The 22,707-nt window shown below is 32.8% G+C and overlaps 1 long non-coding RNA gene across 1 annotated transcript in view; it reads left to right on the forward strand.

Annotated features, from left to right (window-relative positions):
• Nucleotides 1-16,666: 16,666 nt before the first annotated feature.
• LOC141379356 (uncharacterized) overlaps nt 16,667-22,707 on the forward strand; it is a 35,491-nt gene continuing 29,450 nt past the window's right edge. Inside the window, exon 1 of the long non-coding RNA XR_015518676.1 lies at nt 16,667-17,053. This is a non-coding gene — a long non-coding RNA (uncharacterized LOC141379356). The remainder of the gene's footprint in view (nt 17,054-22,707) is intronic.

Genomic DNA, 22,707 nt, shown 5'->3' on the forward strand with positions numbered 1-22,707 from the left:
TGTGGAGTTTCAGTTGACAACTGCATCCAAGCAATCGAGAAAAACTGTAAACAGTGAACGAATTAATGAACAAATGCATGAATTAATGAACAAATGGATGAATGACTGAACTAATTAGTTAATACAAATATTTTTTATTATTTCGACTTAAAATGAATTAATAATTACTAAACTTTAATAAAATAATATTTTTAAAACACCAATAAGAGACAGAATGAACAAAATGAATGCTCAAACTTACTATACCTATTTTACATTTAAAGGTTTACAATAAATATAATGCTACATTTATGCTTATTTTTTTTTTTTTAATTACACTGAATACATATTACTTAAAAAAAGAAAACATTGTTTTTAAAAAATTACTATTACTAAAATGTTCAAATGAAACACAATACAGTTTGTACTTTTGCTTATTTTATTGAAAGACATTTGAAATATTTACACAAATTTTTAGAAATCATGCTTTAAATTTTCTTTGCACGTAAGGTTTTTGGAAATAATGTAATAGATAGAGTTAATGGATGCTTTTCAGTTCAGTTGTTTAAACAAAAAAATAAATAAATAAACATGTCAATTCTAGATATTTCAAGACACTGGGTCATGGCAAAAAGCACCTGGTGTGGAGGTGCTGTCACATGGCTGAGAGAAGAACATGGGTCTTTACCAGCCTGTCAATCCATCTGATGGATCACAGAACAATCTAATAATCACAGATGCCTGGTGCACTCAGCACTCACACTCACACTCAAACACACACTCAAACACACACTCAAACAAACACACACACACACACACACACACACACACACACACACACACACACACACACACACACACACACACACACACACACACACCCACACACACACACAAACACACACACACACAAACACACCCCGAACCAATCCACATCATTTCAGCTGGCTTATTATAAAGCATCTGTTTCTTTTATCCTGACTCTGTTTGCACTCCGGGCTGAAGATCAGCAATCACCCAATATAAAACCATCCTTCTCTACTTATATGATTATCAATGCAAGACTTCAAATTATTAATAATAATAATAGTAATTACCATACTTTGCTTGTTGATTAATTAATTGTTAAGCTTCGCAAACATTTTTTGAATGAAAAGTTTTCTAAAACCAGGTTTAAATATTCAAACAACATATTACTTAGTTAAAATGCACAAATTTTCATAAATTTCAAGCACAAAATACTTTAAATATTCTTGTTTCATTTGTTTGCTGTAATATACTCAAAAGTTGGAAATCTCTTTTTATCACTGCATAATTCGAAAAATATTGTGATGGGAATTTTAAACTTTTTTTAATAGTAAAATGTATACAATCACGCAAAACATGAATGCATGCATAAGGAGGAAAAAGGCATTTAAAAATATGTATTGCAATTGAAATTTAATTTATAAAGCGCAATAAAGTATAGTGTAGAAGTTTTTACCAAACTAAAAAACACTTTATGAACACAAAAAAGTCACAACACTGACAGGTGCATGACAAACAGTCACTGGCCTTTAATCAGATTAACAAGTGAACATCCCTAATTTAAATCACACACCATTTCCTCTGCATGACAGCTGTTGAATTTGAAAACACCATTGTTGGAAACATAAATCAGAGATACAATCGCACCACAGAGACCTATTCTGAAGGAATCTGCATATTTCCCAGCAGTCAGCAACTCCTCCTATAATACTGAAGGTTAATTGCATTGGAATTGCAGTCATGCAAATAATTGCTTTGAATTTATCCGGAATGAAGACATTCAGGCAGGACTACTTGCTTGCTTTGATGGAGCGAGTCAGATTCAGTACTTGAGTGAAACGAGCTACATCTCAAATCTGTGTAGCTGCTGATATAATTATGAAAAATTATGGTCTATTTCTTTTACTTAAGTAAGTCATTCATGACAGAAATCATCTGCTAAATGCCTTGATTACCTTTAGTCTTTCTCAGCACGAAGATAAGAATGAAATCTCCACATCTTGTGTATTTATTGGTATCTGAACACCACCCTTCCCCCAGACGAATGCTGATAAGGTGTTAAACACACATTCACAGCTAATTGCTAAACCTGTAATTGTAAGTTTGCCAGGTTGGAAGGTGACATTAAAACAATTTAGCATTCACTTCTATGAGCAAAGGCAGAAACCAAAAAAAAAGAGTTGGAATGTTCTGCCATATAAATACCAACTTTGAATTTTGACTTATATATTACAGTAATTAAATGTCGATAAATGAGGAAAACCTGAAATAAACAAAAATATCAAATTAATTTAGCATTTTAAATACAAAATCCAAAGCATTTGACTTGGTTCTTCATAAATAAGTTTAAATATTCACAGTAATAATATGATGATTTAAACTTAACCTAAAGATAATACAGCACATACTCTCTCATTTTGAACAATGAAAGTTCCAAATGTGTGTTTTCGCAGTAATGCCATATACTGCAAAAAATGATTAATTGGATTTACTAATTTTTTAAAGGTAAGTGGCTGCAATCAATTTATATGGGCTGAATTTAAACAAACACATAACATTTAATGTTCAACTTAAATTGTTTAAATTCAGCCCATAGGGTTGCACGATATTGAAAAAATCTGACATTGTGATATTCCAGCCTGATCTCATGAGAAAACGTAAGTATTTTACGTTTTGCCAGTTTAGTGGCTAATTCGTACGAATTCGTACGAGTTCAGTCGTACGAAATGGTACGATTTTAAAAAGGAGGCGTGGCACCTGACCCCACCCCTAACCCCAACCGTCATTGGGGGATGAGCAAATCGTACTAAATTGTACGAATTAGATCGTACGAATTCATACGAATTAGCCACTAAATGAAAAAGTTACGAATTGCCGTGAGATTGTGTTGGATATTCAGATTTTCTGCAATATGCATTGCGATATGAATACAATTTCAGCATATGATTTAATATCGCTATTTTGGAAAGAAATCTTGAATTTAGACTGATTATGGTGATTGTGAAGAGGAGTGAATCATCAGATGAAAATAAACAATTTGCAAGCAAAAAGAAATACAACAGAGCAATGGAATCAGTAAAACAGCGTTATGGTTTTCTGGAGTGTCAAACAGTATTTAGGTACAGAAATCAAAAACTATCAGAATCAGAAATAATCAGAAAGCAAAACTAGTGTAAAATATCACTGTATTAGACATTGTACTATTGGTTCAGTAGAAATACTGTTTACAAATTACAAATGCTGTACTTCCTGAATGCTTCAATCTCTCTTAAATTTTGGAGCGACTCCACAAATCTTGTGCATTCTCCATCTGTAAATACAACCATAGTATTTCTATAACTGCACTTTATAATTTATACCTGTATCCTGCACTTGCTGCTATTGCACTACTGGTTAGACCTAAACTGCATTTCGTTGCAGTTAAATTCAGTATGGGGGCATGCGAGAGATCTGCAGAGTGTAATGACAACATCAACAGCATGAGGTATCAAGACATTTGTGCTGCCCATTTCATTACAAACCACAGTAGAAGGCAAATTCTTCAGCAGGATAGCGCTCCTTCTCATACTTCAGCCTCCACATCAAAGTTCCTGAAAGCAAAGAAGGTCAAGGTGCTCCAGGATTGGCCAGCCCAGTCACCAGACATGAACATTTTAAACAGGTTTGGGGTAAGATGAAGGAGGAGGCATTGAAGATGAATCCAAAGAATCTTGATGAACTCTGGGAGTCCTGCAAGAACACTTTCTTTGCCATTCCAGATGACTTTGTTAATAAGTTAAGTCATTGCAGAGATGTATACATATGCAGTCCTTTTAGCTCATGGGAGTCAGACACAATATTAATTATTTTTCCACTGCATCATGACTTCATATTCTAAACTGTACATTATTTCTGTTACATGACAAGACTTAATCTAATCTAAGACGTAATCTAGAGGCCTTTGACTTTCATATAAGCCACTTCTGATACCAAACTATCAACTAGAAGTCAAGTTATTACTTGTAGTTTCTAAAACTTAGATAGACAACAAGACTTTTGCCAGGTAGTGTAAACCCATATGCCACTTTATACAGAGTCAGAAAAACCTAAAATGCAAGTCTACCTGCATAAAAAACAAAAACTTGACCGATCTGAATAAATCATACTTAATGTTCACATTGCTGTGTAGATTGGAGCCATTGTTTCAGCTTTATAGAGAAGACTGACTTCTGATTGTAACTTTAAATCTACAATCATGGCAGATGTTAACCTTTACCTAAAAAAGATGACTGACCCACAGTGGTTCTGCAATTCTTTCTGCCCCTCTAGTCTTTACCGCATCACTACTTTATTTATGTTTGCAGAATACATCAGTAGCAAGACTCAGGCATAAAAAAAGGAAAACTATGACAATGTTTCCTTTTTGTATTGTTCTGTTTTAAACAGTTGAAGTCAGAATTATTAGCCCCCTTTTGAATTTTTTTTCTTTTTTTAAATATTTCCTAAATGATGTTTAACAGAGCAAGGAAATTTTCACAGTATGTCTGATAATATTGTTTCTTCTGGAGAAAGTCTTATTTATTTAATTTCGGCAAGAATAAAAGCAATTTTTTAATTCTTTAAAAAATATTTTAAGGACAATAATGTTAGCCCCTTTAAGCTATATTTTTCTGATAGTCTACAGAACAAGCCATCTTCATATAATAACTTGCCTAATTACCCTAACCTGTAGTTAACCTAATTAACCAGATTAAGGCTTTAAATGTCACTTTAAGCTGTATAGAAGTGTCTTGAAAAATATCTAGTCAAATATTATTTATTGTCATCATGGCAAAGATAAAATAAATCAGTTATTAGAAATGAGTTATTATTATGTTTAGAGATAAAGAAATCTCTCTGTTGGGGTAACAGGGGGGGCTAAAAACTCAGGGGGTTAATCATTCTGACTTCAACTGTATATCATACCTGTCTGTCTAAAAATATGATTTGACAGTGATGCAATTTCAATGGTTTCTGATCCATTACTTTTAAGGGTTGTTTATAAAGTAACATTACAGCCTTAACAGCTGATTTAGAAGCTTGACCCCAGACTGTCTCAAAAAAGGCCATATGTGATCATCTAAATAACCATGTTCTACAGTAAAAAGCACTTTTGTGCAATAAAAAAGGTTTTAAGGTTCTTCATGGAAGCATCAATCCCAATAAAGAACCATTATAACATCACAAGTGCCCACAGGAGACACGTTTGTAGAAACAATTCACTTCTAGGTGCAAATGGTGATCTGTCTGGGCTGACCTTATGTTCAGATGGCAAGAACAAACTGTAAATAGGAATCAATGTGAATCAAGTCTTCAGTATAAAACACATTCAAATACAACCACTCAAGGCCTTCAGAAGCCTTTGGAGCAGATGTCACTGAACTAATAAGGCCTTCTGAGCAGGTGAAAGCCGGAAGAAATCCAATCTCATTCAAAAACGCCTCCACGAAAACTCCCCTCAGAAACTGGACACCTCACCTCAAGTCTGTCATATCGAAGTCCAACACTCTCCCTGACTCACCATTTCAGACTTAAAAACATCAAAGTCCCTCCTTAACAATGAGGCACAACAGCTTACCCTTCAAAAGAACAGCACAAAGTTTTTTTCCCCTCGCCTTCGACCCAAACAATGGCTTGTAAACGACAAAAGGGAAGGAAAAATAAAGGAAGGTTATGAGGAGATTCGCCCTTCACCTGCTGGGAGTAATACAATCGCTTAACGACCACGACAGGCATTATGGGCCACGCTTTGGAGAAAGAAGACCACATGCTTTATGTCCGACAAAGACCTTAGATCCCGTCTAGAGTTGCACTGCCTTAAATGTACTTCCCCCTCCCTCTCCACCCATTAGTAATAAGTGCCCTCGGTGCTTTCTGAAGTTAACAAGCACCGATGCTGCCATAATGAACAAACTTACACAGTTATTAAATGATTATTACTCACTTATTGTCATTTACTCGCCATTGTGTTGTCACTTAGGAATATTAACCAGGGTTATATGACAAATAAAAGAAAAAACTAATCATGATTAAACTAAATGATTCACGATTTTGCTGCCCTAAGCATAGTTTAACCAGGTAAAATCTGAAGTAAAACTGTCGTAAATGATAATCAAAACCACTGTATAAAATATCCACAAATTAGCAGTTTCACGTGTTTTGTGATTCATGTTTTTGTTTTTTCCTCTGTTTATTTAAGCTTTTGAATTGCATTATTGGACCTTGATCTTTCCTTTAACTTTTAATATTGAAAAGTTTGAAAAAGTTACTTTTATTAACATATTTAATCATTTAAAGTGATATATTGTCTAGATTGGTGTTGTATATTATAAATATTAATAAACTAGTACATTTTCTGATATTTTACACACTTATTTCTCTTTATTATTTTTTCTCATACTTTATATTATTTTAAAGTACTAAATTGTCAGTAAAAGTCATTTTTTTAAACCGTAGAGCTAAACACTCGGTTACGATTGTCCACATTTTGTATAATAAAATCATAGTAATTTATTTAAGGGGTTCCAAACTTCTCTGATCTACTTCAATATATATGAAATGCATATATTTTAACATTTCGTCCCTCTTTTACAACAAAGTAAATTTTAAAAGAGCAGTCAAGAGAGATGTCAAGATCTGAAAATAGCTATAAACAGATTTATGTGATTCAATTAATTATTTTGATTCAGATTATTTTCTGTGAATCATCTCAACTAGTTTGAATGATTCATTCACATCAAATGATCTGATTTCAGAAAAAAAGGGTCCTGATATAATTAAATTAAAATTGAAGAACAAACGTACAATGACAACAAAGTCATGCCAAAGTGAATTCATGTGGAGGAAAAGTTCACTTTAGCAAACACAATCAAACTACAACTCTTATCTACAAAGGCCAAATACCTTAAAAATCGCTAGAATGTAGAATGAGAAAAATGAATTTAAACATTTTAATCTCCAGCCAAAGTAATTCTAGTTAGGACATTGGAAATCTGGCAATTATAGAAATGCAACAAAATGTTAAAAAAAAAAAAAAAGTCCTCAATATCCCTACAATATTTATAACTCATTTTTGGCCAAAAACAAAGTTCGCTTGGGAGCAATCTTTAAACTTAAAGAGTTATTAATATTTCTTTGGCTCTCCCTTTGATTTAATCAAAATCAAATATATGAAATACAACTGAAGTCAGAATTATTAGCCCTGATGAGTTATTAGCCCCCCTGTATATTTTTCCCTTTACTTTTGTTTAAAGGAAAGAAGATATTTCTAAACATAATGGTTTTAATAACTAACAATTTCTAATATCTGATTTCTTTTAATCTTCGCCATGATGACAGAACATAAAACTTTACAAGATATTTTTTCAATATATTCAGCTTTTAGTGCCATTTAAAGGCTTAACAAGGTAAATTAGGTTAAGTGGGCAAGTTAGGTTAATTTGTCAAGTCACTAACAGTGACTTGTTCTGTAGACAATTGAAAACTGCTTTACCCTTGTGAACTGTTCAAATTGACTACCCTTTTGTTATGGTAGGAATGAAAATATGCAATGAATTAAACTGCTGTAAAAATGTATCAGAGTATTTCAAATCTTTTTGCATAAATCTGTTAATCAACCTCAGTCCTGATCAAAACTACTAAATTGTTTAGAATACTACAGGATATCAACTCTTTAATTCCCAAGTTCACAAATGATGTCACTGATTTGGTGAAAAAAAATCACATAAATAGACGTATTTTCATTATAAAAATTAACTGTGAACAGGATTTTTTAAAACCTTTTATCACAGTCTTGGACGTGAACGATTAGAAGCAACATTCGCTTTAATGCATTTTTAGATTTAAAATTTTTCCCTAATTTACTGTTGGTGGCTGTTTTACCTAATCGACTTCCGTTGTAACCGCGTTTGATGGTGCATAAATGCAGTCTTTGTTACTTCATGTAATTCAAGGTAGTTGTGAAAAGGTCACTCTCACACACACTTTACTTTGCTGTTATGCTATCTAAATCTATCTTTTTTTGCACAAGCTTATCTAAAGGGTTAATGGTGCCAACTGATGTTCAACAGTAAAAATGACTAATTTTACCTCCTCCCAACAGGGAAAACCAACAACAAATAAAAGTGTAGGATTATATGGTGTCATGGTTTTGCAATAAAAAATGTGGTTATAATGGAATTAATTTTCTCAAAATATGTGCCAAAATATGATGTCACCAAAAATCATTCCACTAGCTGAAACACAGAGAAGGTTGTAGACAAATTAAGACTCAAATTCACCCCAGAGTGGAAAAAACATCCCCAATAGTACACAATAGGGCTAATAATATTAACCCTAAAATTATTTTATTCTAGCCAAAATAAAACAACAAAAAAAAGAAGAAAAAAATATTATCGGAAATGCTGTAAAAAATGCTTTGCTCTGTTAAACATCTTTTTGGGGGGTGGGGGGGAATCACAGGAGGGCTAATAATTTTGACTTCAACCATACACACTTTTTACACTCTTCAGTCATCAACCAACATTACATAAGTGTTTTGTTTTTGCCCATGCTGTAACAGTTGGTAAATGCTGTACAATATTCAAGTTTCTCACTAATGTCTCCCTGATGAAAGAAAGTATGCTTGGAACAATGGGAAAATGAGTACAATGTCATTTCTAGGTGAACTATTCCTTTAAGGACTGTGAAGAAATCTAGAGTCTAAATTTAGCAAGATGGAGTGTGAGGACAGATAATTGTCAAGGATGGAGAGATGAAGGACACTTAGATGAGTGGAGATGAAAGTGTGGGAATTAGAGTAGAAAGGCTGTAGTGTCAGGGTTAGGTGGGCTTAAGGGCATGTTAATAAAGGCTCAGCTCATTTAACAAAAGTGTGTGACACCCACGCACACAGATACCAGAGACAAAGCATGCTCATGTGCCCATGCACAGACATAAACTGACAAAACAATCCTCTTCAAACGTGTTTTAAGTTTGCTTGTGTGTTTTTAATTGAACATTACATATATTACACATAACAGTCTAACATTAACAATGAAATAAAAAAAAGGTAACTTGGAAAATATTTCTAGATGTTTTGTGCATACGTTGAAAGTCAGTGGTGTCGAAAAGGTGACAAAAAGTTATAAATATTAATTTTTATTAAAAAATTGCATAAAAATATACATTTTATATATTCTAAAAATAATATAATAAAATATTTAATGTTTAGTTTTCCTTTTTTTCTTTATAAAAAATACTTTTAAAAAAAGAGAAGCTAACATTGCCCAAATGTCTAATGTGTAAAAGTTCATTCATTCTTTCATTCATTTTCTTTTCGGCTTGGTCCCTTTATTAATCTAGGGTCGCCACAGCGGAATGAACCGCATATGATTTACGCAGTGGATGCCCTTTCAGCCGCAACCCATCACTGGGAAACACCAGTGGCCAATTTAGTTTACCCAATTCACCTATAGTGCATGTCTTTGGACTTGTGGGGGAAACCGGAGCACAGCTAACCCAGGAGGAAACCCAGGAGGAACATGCAAACTCTAAACAGAAATGCCAACTGACCCAGCCGAGGCTGGAACCAGTGAGCTTGCTGTGAGGCGAGATCGCTACCCGCTGTGCCACCGTGCCACCTTTGTGTGAAAGTTATTGACGTTACTCACTCATTTGATATATATATATATATATATATATATATATATATATATATATATATATATATATATATATATATATATATATATATATATATATATGTGTGTGTGTGTGTGTGTGTGTGTGTGTGTGCGTGAATTGGCAGTGTGCATGTAATTTGTTGAATATTCAATATGCAACAACAGATTTATTTATTTATTTATTTATTTATTTATTTGTTTGTTTGTTGGTTTGTTTATTTATTTATTTTTACTGAATATCACTACACGTTGCTTTGCTGGCTGCAAACTAGATGCAAATTTTATTCTATACAATTTTGATACAACTGAATTGTTTAAAAAGTACAGGATATCTTGTATGGCTTGTATCTCATTCAATTTTATTAAAATATACTAATAAGCAAATATTCAAGTTTAAAAAAATAGATGTATCTAATTTAAATGCAACCCTGATTTGTTGTTTCGCCACTGTACACAGGAAATTGCACTCTGTATAAAGGAAATGTATTTTTTCTGTTTTGTTTTTTAATGCCATGTTACTATGTTTTTATTTTTCGATTTAATACTGTATCTGCAGTATTTTAGCATCATTAAAAAGACACCAATCAGGCAATATCTTTGCAGATTTATTAATAAAGTATTATGATAATACAAACAACACTGCCAATAATCAAAATACTTAACATCCAATCCACTAACCTGCTCTCAACCTCAATCCATTGCTGGACATTTAATCTACAACCTAACAATGAGTCCTAGATTCCTCCCTGTTGCTGCACCAGCTCAAACATATGATTTCTGATCTGTCGTCCACCTCAACCTCTGACCCCCATTTGAGGGCAAAATCAGCTTCATCTAGGCCTAACAGAAAGCAGCGGCGGAGCCCCAGCGGCCCAGCGCAGTGCAATAGCAGCATTAACTCTGCTCTTTGTCTGCAGAATAGCTCCATTGTGAGCCCCCCTGCGAGCCTGCTGACTAAGGCTACAGAATGAGTCTCTTCTAAGCCTGACCAGGGGGGCCGGAGCGGGACGGGGGTCCAGCTTAACTCTCCACGCCCCCTTCCCCTCCCTCCTGGAGAGCCGGAGGAATTTCCTGATTCAATATAACTTACTAAATAGCTGCCCTTCATCTCTGCCTTCCTCTGTATGTCCAATCCTTTCATTCATGCAGTCAGTCACTCATTCATACACCTTTGCATTCACTCCTTCATTCACATGGAATGTGGATTTTGTGTGTGTGTGTGTGTGTGTGTGATGTGGGTTAATGATGTATAGAAGTGGACATGAAACAGAAAAGGAAAAAGCATTTGAAGTCTATTGAACACGTGGGAAATGGTTAGAAATGAACTGTTTGTATTGAGTTTAATTAAAATGAGCAACGAGGAAGAAATCAAAAGTTTGCTTAAGTATTAATTCTGTAAACATTATTTGCAAAAATGTAACATTTTACTATTTTAATCAAATATGATTGTCATGGTCAACTAATTGTGTACTAATTATGACTAAATGGAGACTAAATATTCTAATAGCAACTAGTGTGTGTGTGTGTGTGTGTGTGTGTGTTTGGTGTGTCAAACAAGAGTATTACATGTAATTAAAAGGAAAGAAAATAATGATAATTATACATTTTATAGTCAATATCTTACATTAGTTCTTATTCAGTTTTAGTCATGTTTAATTATTTTTTGACGTTAATTTTTATTTAATTTGTGCCCGTTTGCAATACAATATTTAAAACTAAGTAAACAAAAAATTATTATCAAACTGTATGAATCAGACATAATAAAAAGAATGAAATTGAATACAAAGCAAAATTATACAAATAAAAAGACAACAACATGAAATCAAGACATTTTAATATATAATTTAAATTAAAATATGAACTAAAATGTAATACTATATCAATGACACCAAAATAACACACCATCAACATCGTTTTATAACCAATACATGAAGAAATAAAAAGAAATGTTAATAAAAACTGTATTTGCATAAATTTCTGCACAGAAATGTGCATTTATATATAAAATAAAAAAATAAATAAATGTGTGAAATGTAACTATAATGTAACGTTTTGTAAAAAAATTTTTTTTTCAAGAAACTCAAAATTAATGTTTCACAATAAAAAAAAAATATTCAATGGAATTATTTTTTAATTTAAGTGTCTGCAATCAATTTCATTCATTCATTCATTTTTTGTTAAGGCTTAGTCCCTTTATTAATCTGGGGTCGCCACAGCAGAATGAACCGCCAACTTATCCAACATATGTTTTATGCAGCGGATGCCCTTTCATCCACAACCCAACACTAGAAAACACCCATACAAACTCAATTACACACAAACACTACAGCTATTTTTTGTTCGATAGTCTAAAGAACAAACCATCCTTATACAATAACTTGCCTAATTACCCTAATCTGCCTAGTTAACCTAATTAACCTAGTTAAGCCCTTAAATATCACTTTAAGCTGTATAGAAGACTCTTGAAAAATATCTAGTGAAATATTATTTACTGTCATAATGGCAAAGATAAAATAAACTATTAGACACATCTTCGTTATATATACATTTACAAACGTTTTATATATATATATATATATATATATATATATATATATATATATATATATATATATATATATATATATATATATATATATATATATATATACACACACACACACACAGTTGAAGTCAGAATTATTAGCCCCCTTCAATTTTTTTTCTTCTTTTTAAAATATTTTCTAAATGATGTTTAACAGAGCAAGGACATTTCCACAGTATGTCTGATAATATTTTTTCTTATGGAGAAAGTCTTATTTGTTTTATTTTGGCTAGAAAAAAGCAGTTTTTAATTTTTAATCAATCAATAAAAGCAGTTTTTAATTTTCAGTCAATCAATAAAAGTAGTTTTTTATTTTTTAAACACCATTTTAAGGTCAAAATTATTAGCCCCTTTAAGCTATATTTTTTCTTGATAATCTACAGAACAAATACATTGTACATTGTTATATACAATAACTTGCCTAATTACCCTAACCTGCCTAGTTAACCTAATTAACTTAGTTAAGCCTTTAAATTTCACTATAAACTGTACACTGTACTGTACAGTGTCTTGAAAAGTATCTAGTCAAATATTATTTACTATCATCATGGGAAAGATAAAATAAATCAGTTATTAGACATGAGTTATTAAAAGTATTTTGTTTAGGAATGTGATGAAAATATTCTCTCCATTAAACAGAAATTGGGGAAAAAAAAATAAAGAATCGGTCTAATAATTCAGGGGGGCTAATAATTCTGACTTCAACTATATATATATATATATATATATATATATATATATATATATATATATATATATATATACACACACACACACACACACACACACACACACACACACACACACACACACACACACACACACACACACACAAATGTGTATATATGTACAAATGAGTAGCTGCTTAGACCAGGAAACAATATTTCATACGTCACAACTTAAGAAGTGGATAATTTAACAAAATGTTTAAAGTTTTAAAATAACAACATAACAACAGTGTAAGATTGAATGTTAAAGTTATTAAAGATTAAGATAAACTATGTATTTTTATTTTTTTAAAACCTTTTTAATTAAAAATAATCTTCAAAAATAAAACACTTTGAATTTAGGTAAACTATCCGAATTAAAAAAAAAACATGCCATCAGTTGTGCATTTAGTTCTCAGGGAATGTTTCAACTGCACTGAAAAGAAAACAGTGAGCGTCATGTTATTGACCCCTGTATAAGAGTATGCATATGTTTGTGTTGATCAGAAAGCAACATCTGCTCACATTACGAATGTGAATTGAGGATCCTTTGTGTTGGCCTTTCAATGGCCATAGGTACCCATTGAACCCAAGGATTGTTTCAACGAACACAAAGATATTCATTTGCCTAACGTGCATTTAATTGGGCCAAGTTACTGTTCAACTTCTTCCCCAAATGCCCCGTTAATTCATCTTAATCACATGACAGTCACAGGCCACATAGTGCTTATTGTAGGCCTTTCTCTTTAGCAACGACTCGACTACATTTGCATCCAAACTCCAAAGGCCAGCAGTTCAATCCTATAACAGTCAAAGAGATGCTGTGTAAATCGAAATCACCCCCTTCACTCCTTTGATTAAAGTAATGGAGATTAATTCAGCCTCTTATGGTGGTCAGTTTCTATAAATAACAAAACCAAACAGCACATTCGCAGAGGCCTCAGATGCTCGTCTTGAATCCAAATGTACAAGTTGTTCCTCGCCTTACTTGGGATAAAAGCTGATGTTGAATGAATAAATGTAAATGTGCGTGCAGCATTTTATTAGCAACCCTTTCAAAGGCTTCTTGAGTCTGAGCTTTGCATGCAGGATTCAGTTCGGTTTAAGTCTAATTACATGCTTCTGAAAGGCTGTTTTCTGTGATCTTGAATACCTCTGTGAACTGAATCGTGAACTGAAACAATTTTCAGCAAATGCCTCAATTTCACAGGCTCATTGTTCTTGTCGGAGGACATTTGTAGAGTGCCGTAAACTGCAATGAAGACTACGCTTGTGTGCTTCACTAGAGAGAACTGTGCTTGGGAGTCCTTTTGCATGAATTGGACTTTACTGATTCTGTTATGTTTTTAAACCACTAAGAAGAATCAAACCCTACATTCATGAACTGGACTTCATTGGTTCTGATGTTGTTGATTCACTAAAAAGAAGTTAAGTGTCTTATATGGGACTAAACTGGTTGTGCTTTATATTTTGATTCACTAAAAAGGAAGAGTCATTTGATAAATCGAACTAATTAACTTTTTAAATCATTAAAAAAATAACCTAGTTCATAAGACAGTCATATATTCACTAATTGCGATGCATTGGTTGTGTTGTGTGTTATTGATTCAATAAAAAGAATCAAGTTCATAAGAGTCATGCATAAATAGATTTGACATTGGTTGAGTTACATGTTATCGATTCAGCAACAAGAATCAAGTTCATAATCATTCATTAATTGGAACTACATGAATTATGTTGCATCTTTGTGATTTAAAAAGAATCAAGTTCATAAAGAGCAGTGCATAAATGAATTTGAATCAGTTGTGTTGTGTGTTGTTGATTCAACAAAGGGTATTAAGTTCATAACAGTCATTATTTCATCAATTGGGCTTTATTGATTGCACTATGTTGTTGATTCAATGAAAAGAATCAAGTTCATTAGAATCATGCATGAATTGATTGGACATTGGTTGTGTTGTATGCTGTTAATTCAACAAATTGAATCAAGTTCATAAGAGTCATTCATTAAAGAAATTTGACTACACTGGTCATGATGTATGTTATTGATTCAATAAAAAGAATTAAGTTCATAGGAAACATTCATTCATGAATTGGACAACATTGGTTGTGTTTTACGCTGCTGATTCAATAAAAAGAATCAAGTTCATAAGAGTCATGCATGAATTGATCGGACATTGGTTGTATTTTATGCTATTGATTCAACACATAGTATCAGGTTCATAAGAGTCATTCATTAATGAACTGGACTACATTGGTTGTGTTGTATGTTGTTGATTCAATAAAAATAATCAAGTTCAAAAGAGTCATGCATAAATTAATTGGATATTGTTTTTGTATGTTGTTCATTCAATAAAAAGAATCAAGTTCGTAAAAGTCATCCATGAATGAAATGGAAAACATTTGCTGTGTTGCATGCTTTTGATTGAATTAAATGAAGCAAGTTCATAAGGGTCATTCATTCATAAATTGAACTACATTGGTTGTTTTGTATGTTATTCATTCAGTAAAAAGAATCAAGATCATAAAAGTCATGCATGAATGAGCTGGACTACACTGGTTGTTTTATATGTTGTTGACTCAATAAAAAAAATCAAGTTCATAAGATTCATGCATGAATGATTTGGAATACATTGGTTGTGTTGTATGTTGTTGATTCGATAAAAAAAACAAATTCATAAGAGTCATGCATTAATAAGTTGTATTATATTATGTATGATATATATATATATATATATATATATATATATATATATATATATATATATATATATATATATATATATATATATATATACATATTATATTATGTATGATATACATATATATATATATATATATATATATATATATATATATATATATATATATATATATATATATATATATATATATATATATATATACATACATATTTTTTTCAACTAAAGAAAGATACTTATAAAGGTTTAAAACCACATAAGATAGAATACATGATTAGATAACTTTCATTTTTGAGTTTGCTTTAAATTCCTAGAAAAAAACGAGTGCTAAAGAGTTACATGTTCAGACTACACAGGTTGGGTTATTTAAAAACCCTTTCAAATATATAATATAGTGTTATATCTTTTTAGTTTTAGATGTAAGTTTGAGTTCGGTTTTACTCTAAATACAAGCTTCATATCTACCTCCATGAACTGAATTACTCCAAAAGACCCGACCCAAACACTTTTCAACAAAAGCCTCAGTTTCACAGGCTTATTGTTCGAGTAGCAGAGCGCATTTGTAGAGCGACTTAAACTTGTGTGAAAACATTAAGGGGGAAAAATGATTTGCGGTCCATGATTAAAACCACTTGAGATCAATGACATGGTTTATTACGTTGATCTGCAGCAGCACCTCCGACCGGCTCGAGTGTGGATCATACATGGTAACTAATCCCAGACTCTCACTCTTGAGCCATAAAACCATACTTCCGCTCACTAACCCTGAATCACTCGCTTGCTTTGTTGACGCGTACCTGTTGATGATGCGGTTCAAGCACAAAAAAAGCAACTATGAAACAAGGATTAGACGGAGCTCGTGTCTATAACACGAGATTTACCGAGAGCGGCGTTTGTGTGTCAGAATTGGAGGCATGTGTTGGTGCAGCGATGGGGCGGGTTTATGGTCGCTGCGAGCGTTTGATGTGCTGTAATGAGGAAGTGAGTGACTTCCTGTGGTTAACGGGAGCGAGAGAGATGGATGACGGGGGAGGCCGTAAATGAAAAGCAGCAGTAGCGCAGTTAACAGAGGCCGGGGTGTGCGGGTTAAACGTTTTTCAAATGTTTTAACTGCGTTCTCTCTGACACGACGGGGGGCGAGGATATGTCAGGGTCAAGAGGTGACAGGCGAGATGTGTGCACTTCTACATGTCATTATTTCCTGGAAGATGGGGTGCACTTGGTTTAGTTATGCGGGCCTGGATCCAGATGGCTGTAGTTGGAAACTTTTGGAGTCCATTTAACTTTTACTGTCATCGTAAGCTTTGTGTTGAGTTCACGGGCTTTGAGATGCCAAAGATGGAAGTGTTCAAGCGCTTAAGATACAATTTAAAGGTAGATATGAATTTATATGAATGGTATTAAGTTCCAGGTTCCTGAAATTTTCAAAAAATGCCGTGCCATCTCATTGGTTGCTGTCAAGAGAGCCCAATCATTATCGTCTTGCCTGAACACCGTTTGCTTTTGTATGTGTCATTTCAACTTTGACCTCTCTGTTGGGAGCTGTGACCTTTCAGCAGGCCCACACAGAATCATCACAACTCCTTGGCCCTTGTGTGTTCTGATACTTTATAATCTGATCATACTTCCTAATGCAGATAAGTATATGATATCCACTTGATGTACTTTTAAACTGATTAGATTTATTTCACAAATAATTTCCCAAAACTGCACCAGAAAATACTAAAAACAAAAAAAAAACTAGTCGCCAAATAAAAAGTAATGCTTTCCAGAATTGATTTTATTGTGATTCACAAGCTCTGAATTCAGAAAACCTACAATTTGATTTGCTGCATACAACAAACTGAAAGATAAATTAAAACAGGTATTCATCGGACTGATTCCAAATTTAACTCCTGAAATGACTAGTAATTTTTACCAACAGCAATTCACTTAAAGGTTTGTTTCAGAAGAACCAGACTGCATGGATTGTTTTTGACTTACTAAAACGAACCAAGTTCATAAGATTGACTTGCTCGTGAATTACACTACACTAGTTGTTCATTTTTGATTCACAATAAGAAACCGCCAAGAGTCATGTGGTTTTGAATTTGATTACACTAGCGAACTGTGCTTTTGGTACACTAAAACACCTGTTCTTAAAGAGATGTACTTGTGTGTAAAAAAGAAAATAAACTCACTATATACTCACCGTCAAAAACTTTGTAAGTTCACACTAAAGGGATATTTTGAAGAAAGCTAAAAACTTGTAACAATTGACTATTATCTTTCTGGGTTCAACAGTAGAAAGAAATTGGAAGGTTTGAAACCATGAAAACTATTAAAGAAATTTTTTTTTGCTTTAATTATGCTTTTAACAGTCATTTGTTCGGGTTGCACAGTGTGTTTCCGATGTATACTGTAGAAAATCTACACTGTAAAAAATATCTGTTTATTGACAGTTTCTGTATTTTATGCATTCAAGAGTGTTTTCCATTTATTTACAATCGTGTCGACTTTTGATGTTGAATTGTTCAACTCTGCGGTTTAACAAAGTGAATTTTATTGACATTTCAGTGGTTTTAAATAATATAATAGATAGGAAATAATACAGAGCGAAATAAGTATGTAAAAGATTTTTTGTACCATAATATACAAGACCAATCTATGCTGTCAAAAAAAAGCAAAATAACCTGTTAAATTACAGATTTTTTTACATTTTATTTAAATTTCTGGTAAATATCTGTAATTTAACGTCTATTATTTTATGTTAAATGTCTGTAATTTAACCACAGTTATTTTACTTTTTTTTCTGGTACCCCATCTGCCGAACAAAAAAACATCACTGTTAAACCAGGCGTGCTCAAACCTTTTTGTATGAAGGGCCAAAATCCAGGTATCAATATGAGCCATAGGCCGAAGAGAAATATACTAAACTACAGTATATTATATTAATGTTGCCATAGTAATTTCATAATATGAAATTATTCATTTAATATAATGTTATTTATTTAATAATATTTTAAAATAAATAGAAAACATTCATTTAAATGGTATTAGCTAATGCAGTATAACCTTTTCAATTATGACTTAATGCAATAAAACAAACAATCCCATTTAAAACACAGTGGAGTTTAATGCTGAACACACTAGTAAAGCAGAATTTGCTTTTGCATTGATTTGCTCACCAAAGTCTATACATTGTTAAGTCACAGTATGTACATTCAAACAAAATCTGATTAATTTACAACATTTAACTGAATCATTTAATTTTTATTAGCTTTCAACAAAAAAACAAACAAAGGATTACATTAAATTTGAATTGACAATCTCAAAACATCCCCATCATTCTTACTCTTTTCTCAGAGGGATGGCAGGCCAAATTAAAGGTTACCATATAGGCCATGGACCCTATTTTGGACATCACTGCTTTAAACTATTAAAAATAGTAATAAAAGTCACTTTTTAAAACATTTCAAGGTTAAAGGTTGTAAGAAATATGAAGGTCCCATAATGTGACTCAAAAGCATAAATAAATGGAGAAATTGATAAATAAAAAGATGAATCACAAAATACAGAAAACGAATATTATGAATATTTTTACGAATTACGAATATTACGAATAATTTTTTTACAGTGTACATGTACTCTTTAAATAAACCATAATTTCCTGTAACACATTTCCTGATCCACAACATTGGCAGTCTAAAGGAATTAGACAAAATGAAAATCTTCAATCTGCAAGTCTCATTACATATCAAGCCACACCATGAGATAAACTCTTTCATACTCTTCAGTCGGTCCTATTGTCCTCGCTGGGTTTTACCTTCCACAACAGTGAAGTGAAGTGGAATGCAGCAGTGAGACGTCATAAATCTCTTCAGGATGATAACAATGTGTTTTAAGAGTCATAAAGTGGCCTTAAGTATCTCCAGCACCACTGAGGATTAGCCTGTAAGCATCAGATCCCCTGAGGCCCAACTCATTCATATGCAATGAGTGAAGACCCCTTACTGAACACACACACAGTTCTGAAGGGCACAGCAAGAGGCTATGAACCCTTGAGCATTCTTGGACCAGTCAACCGTGCAGCCAGCCAATCAATCAACCAATTACCAATCAATCAATAAATCACATTTATGTTTTTTTACGCAGTGTGTTGAGGAAATTCACCGTGTCATGGTGCTAGTTAGACACGATGCGGTAAAATAGCAACAAATACATATACATGCTATGACAGAGCGAGCTGTGGGAACTAACAGCCCAAATAAACCAATCAGCTTAGTGTGTGAAAGAGAAAGTGCTGTTTACTCGGAGCACAAAAGTAAGATTAACTCTGTGCTTGTGTTTGTGTGCACTTTCTTTGTTTACACATTGATTTGATTAGCGACCTTACAGATTCAACACAACTTATCCCTCCGTTGGGATTTCTGCATACCGCGACTCTGTAATGATGTCATTGGAATGCGCAGAGCACTGACCAAACATTACAAAATAACAGCAGATAACATTCTTCAAAAGCCATCCTATCATACGACTTGGGAATTGGCTGGGAATAAAGCAGAAGTCAACAGATTAAATATTTCAAACATGGCTATGGTGATAAAGGCCTGTTTTGCTTTGAGTAAAAGCGGCAGTATCTTGTTATGCTTGCCACTGATTCAGCTGACGCTGAAATTCCAGACACCCCCCGCCGGATCACAGAACTTAGGCTTTCCATGCTTTAAAACCACACACATGTAGTATTAAACACTCATGTAACCAACGTAAACACGCAAAAGTGAACTAATTTTGCTCATTACTTGTATGCCCTCTTTTTTATTAAACATTTTAGATTTTGAACTACAGTATATACAACAAATTCAGAAATCCACGAAACATAAAGGTAAAATAAGAAGAAAAAAAAAACAGTATTAATATAATAATGATTGATACAAAATCACGATGTCTCTCTCATATTTGACCAAAATTGTACAGTTTTTTTTACTGGCCCTATTTATTTTGGCTGTGGTATATGTCAAACTAATAATGTTCAGAAGGTAGAGCATCCAAAAAAGATCAAATTAGATAGATCCAGCCATATTTTCCGGATACTTGATAATTATGTTCCACAGATGAGACTAAAATGAGCGTAATTTCGTCATTGTCATAAACTGTCCTTTTAGCAGGGGTCTTTATACCTATTCAGTAAGGAAGAATAGCTAATTAATGTTTGTAGTTTGCCAAGCTGTGAGCTACAAATTAAAAGCAATTAAATAACAATCAAGCTACTTAAAAAATAATAACGACATAGTAATTATCCACCCCTCCAAGCACACCTGAGGTAATATTTTTCTAGTGTTTTTGTAGTTGTAGAGTTTGTTTAATTAGATTTTGGTTAGATTTTTGTCTGCTGTAGGCTGTAAACCCCACTGAAAATAAATTATTTATTGGATTTAGGCAAACCAAACTTTAGTTATAGCACAATTTTACACAACCGTAGTCGATCCAAAGTGCTTTACAATAAAATAAAATGATTAATGAATTTATAATCTGATTTACAATTTTTTAAGCTAACTGGTTGCAAACAATGTATAGGGGCTGATTTTAAACAAAAAAAATGTAATTTAGTAATGTCCAGATTCATTTGTTTGTTTAAAGTCGGCCCATATAAATCATTTGCATCAAGTTACCTTACAAAAAATTACTAAATCCATTCAATAATTTTTTAGGTGTAATTTAACAAACCTGGAATCCTTTGATGCAGTGCTATGGAACTGTAATGTGGTCAAGACCCGCTGAAACTACTTCACCTGTACGTTTACATGAAAACAAAAGCACACCTTTAAACATTCATCAGCTAATCAGAATTGAGGATTCAACAACACCATATTAGATGATATTATATAAAAAAAAGTATGACAGAGGTTTCTCCTATTGGAGCAAGTCCCATTTTTCTTATGAAATTTGGTGCCAGTTTATCAAACTTGTTATCCTTTTTGAACTATCCCTTTACATTCACAACTCTGAATAGAAAGACAGTAGCTATGTTTCCTTCCAAATATGCAAATTAAATGTATGTGCAAAACTGGAATATCGCGTAAAAGATGTGCGAATAAAGCAGCGTTTCAATCTAATGTGCCAAAGAGAACAAAATCGTCACTTCCTGATTAACTAACGCCAAATATCAAAAATAAAAAAAATGGAATTTGCTGCAGGAGAAGAAGCTGCGCCGATCTTTTCTTTATTTTATAAATTACTTGAGCCTCAGAAGACAATCCCGACACACAATGAACGCGTTGAAAGGCGTGAGACACTGTGCACAATGATCTTAAATTTTAAACCCTAATGAAAGTTTATTTTTGAACAGTGAAATGAGGGAGCATGGGTGTGTCAGAGAGAACAATAAAGTCAATAAAAACAATAAAGATATATTACATGACATAGTTCTGTGCCCTCCATTGCGTGAGCGACTGTGTATCTTGAACGTCATGCTCCTCAGTCACGTGAGCAGTTCAACTAATCAATAATGACATTCATGAACATCAAATTCCATTGTTGATATTTATCGATTTTATTGAAAAGTTGTTGCAGCCCTAAATGACATAAAATATTTTATTTTATACTCTAATTGTCTGGGTGGTACCTATTTGTCAGCAAGGCATTTTAAATCATTTAAATATACATTAAAATGTAGTATGATCACAATTTTAATTTTAATCTGTTCAGCATGTTTCATTTTTAAATAAACATAGAAATACTGTATCTGTTCCACTAAAAGACCAAGGAACATGATTTTACATATTAGTAACATTTGGTTTTCACAGAAGTTATTAAACATCAATTTTGACACTTTACTACCAGTTTTTAACATCCCTTCATTAGAACTTGACAGTTCTAGAATTAATATTATTATAACAATAATACTGAAATGGTTAAGGCATTTTAGAATGACCAAAACAACATTTCAGATGCTTTACAATGTGCTCAGCCTGCTGATTTATCCGTTCACACACATTTTATCATCACATGATCTCTTAGAACAAAATCACGTGACCTTTTTTTAACCT

Source organism: Danio rerio, chromosome 20, assembly GCF_052040795.2.
Source record: "Danio rerio strain M-AB ecotype USA chromosome 20, GRCz13ab, whole genome shotgun sequence".
Classification (NCBI taxonomy): Eukaryota; Metazoa; Chordata; class Actinopteri; order Cypriniformes; family Danionidae; genus Danio; species Danio rerio.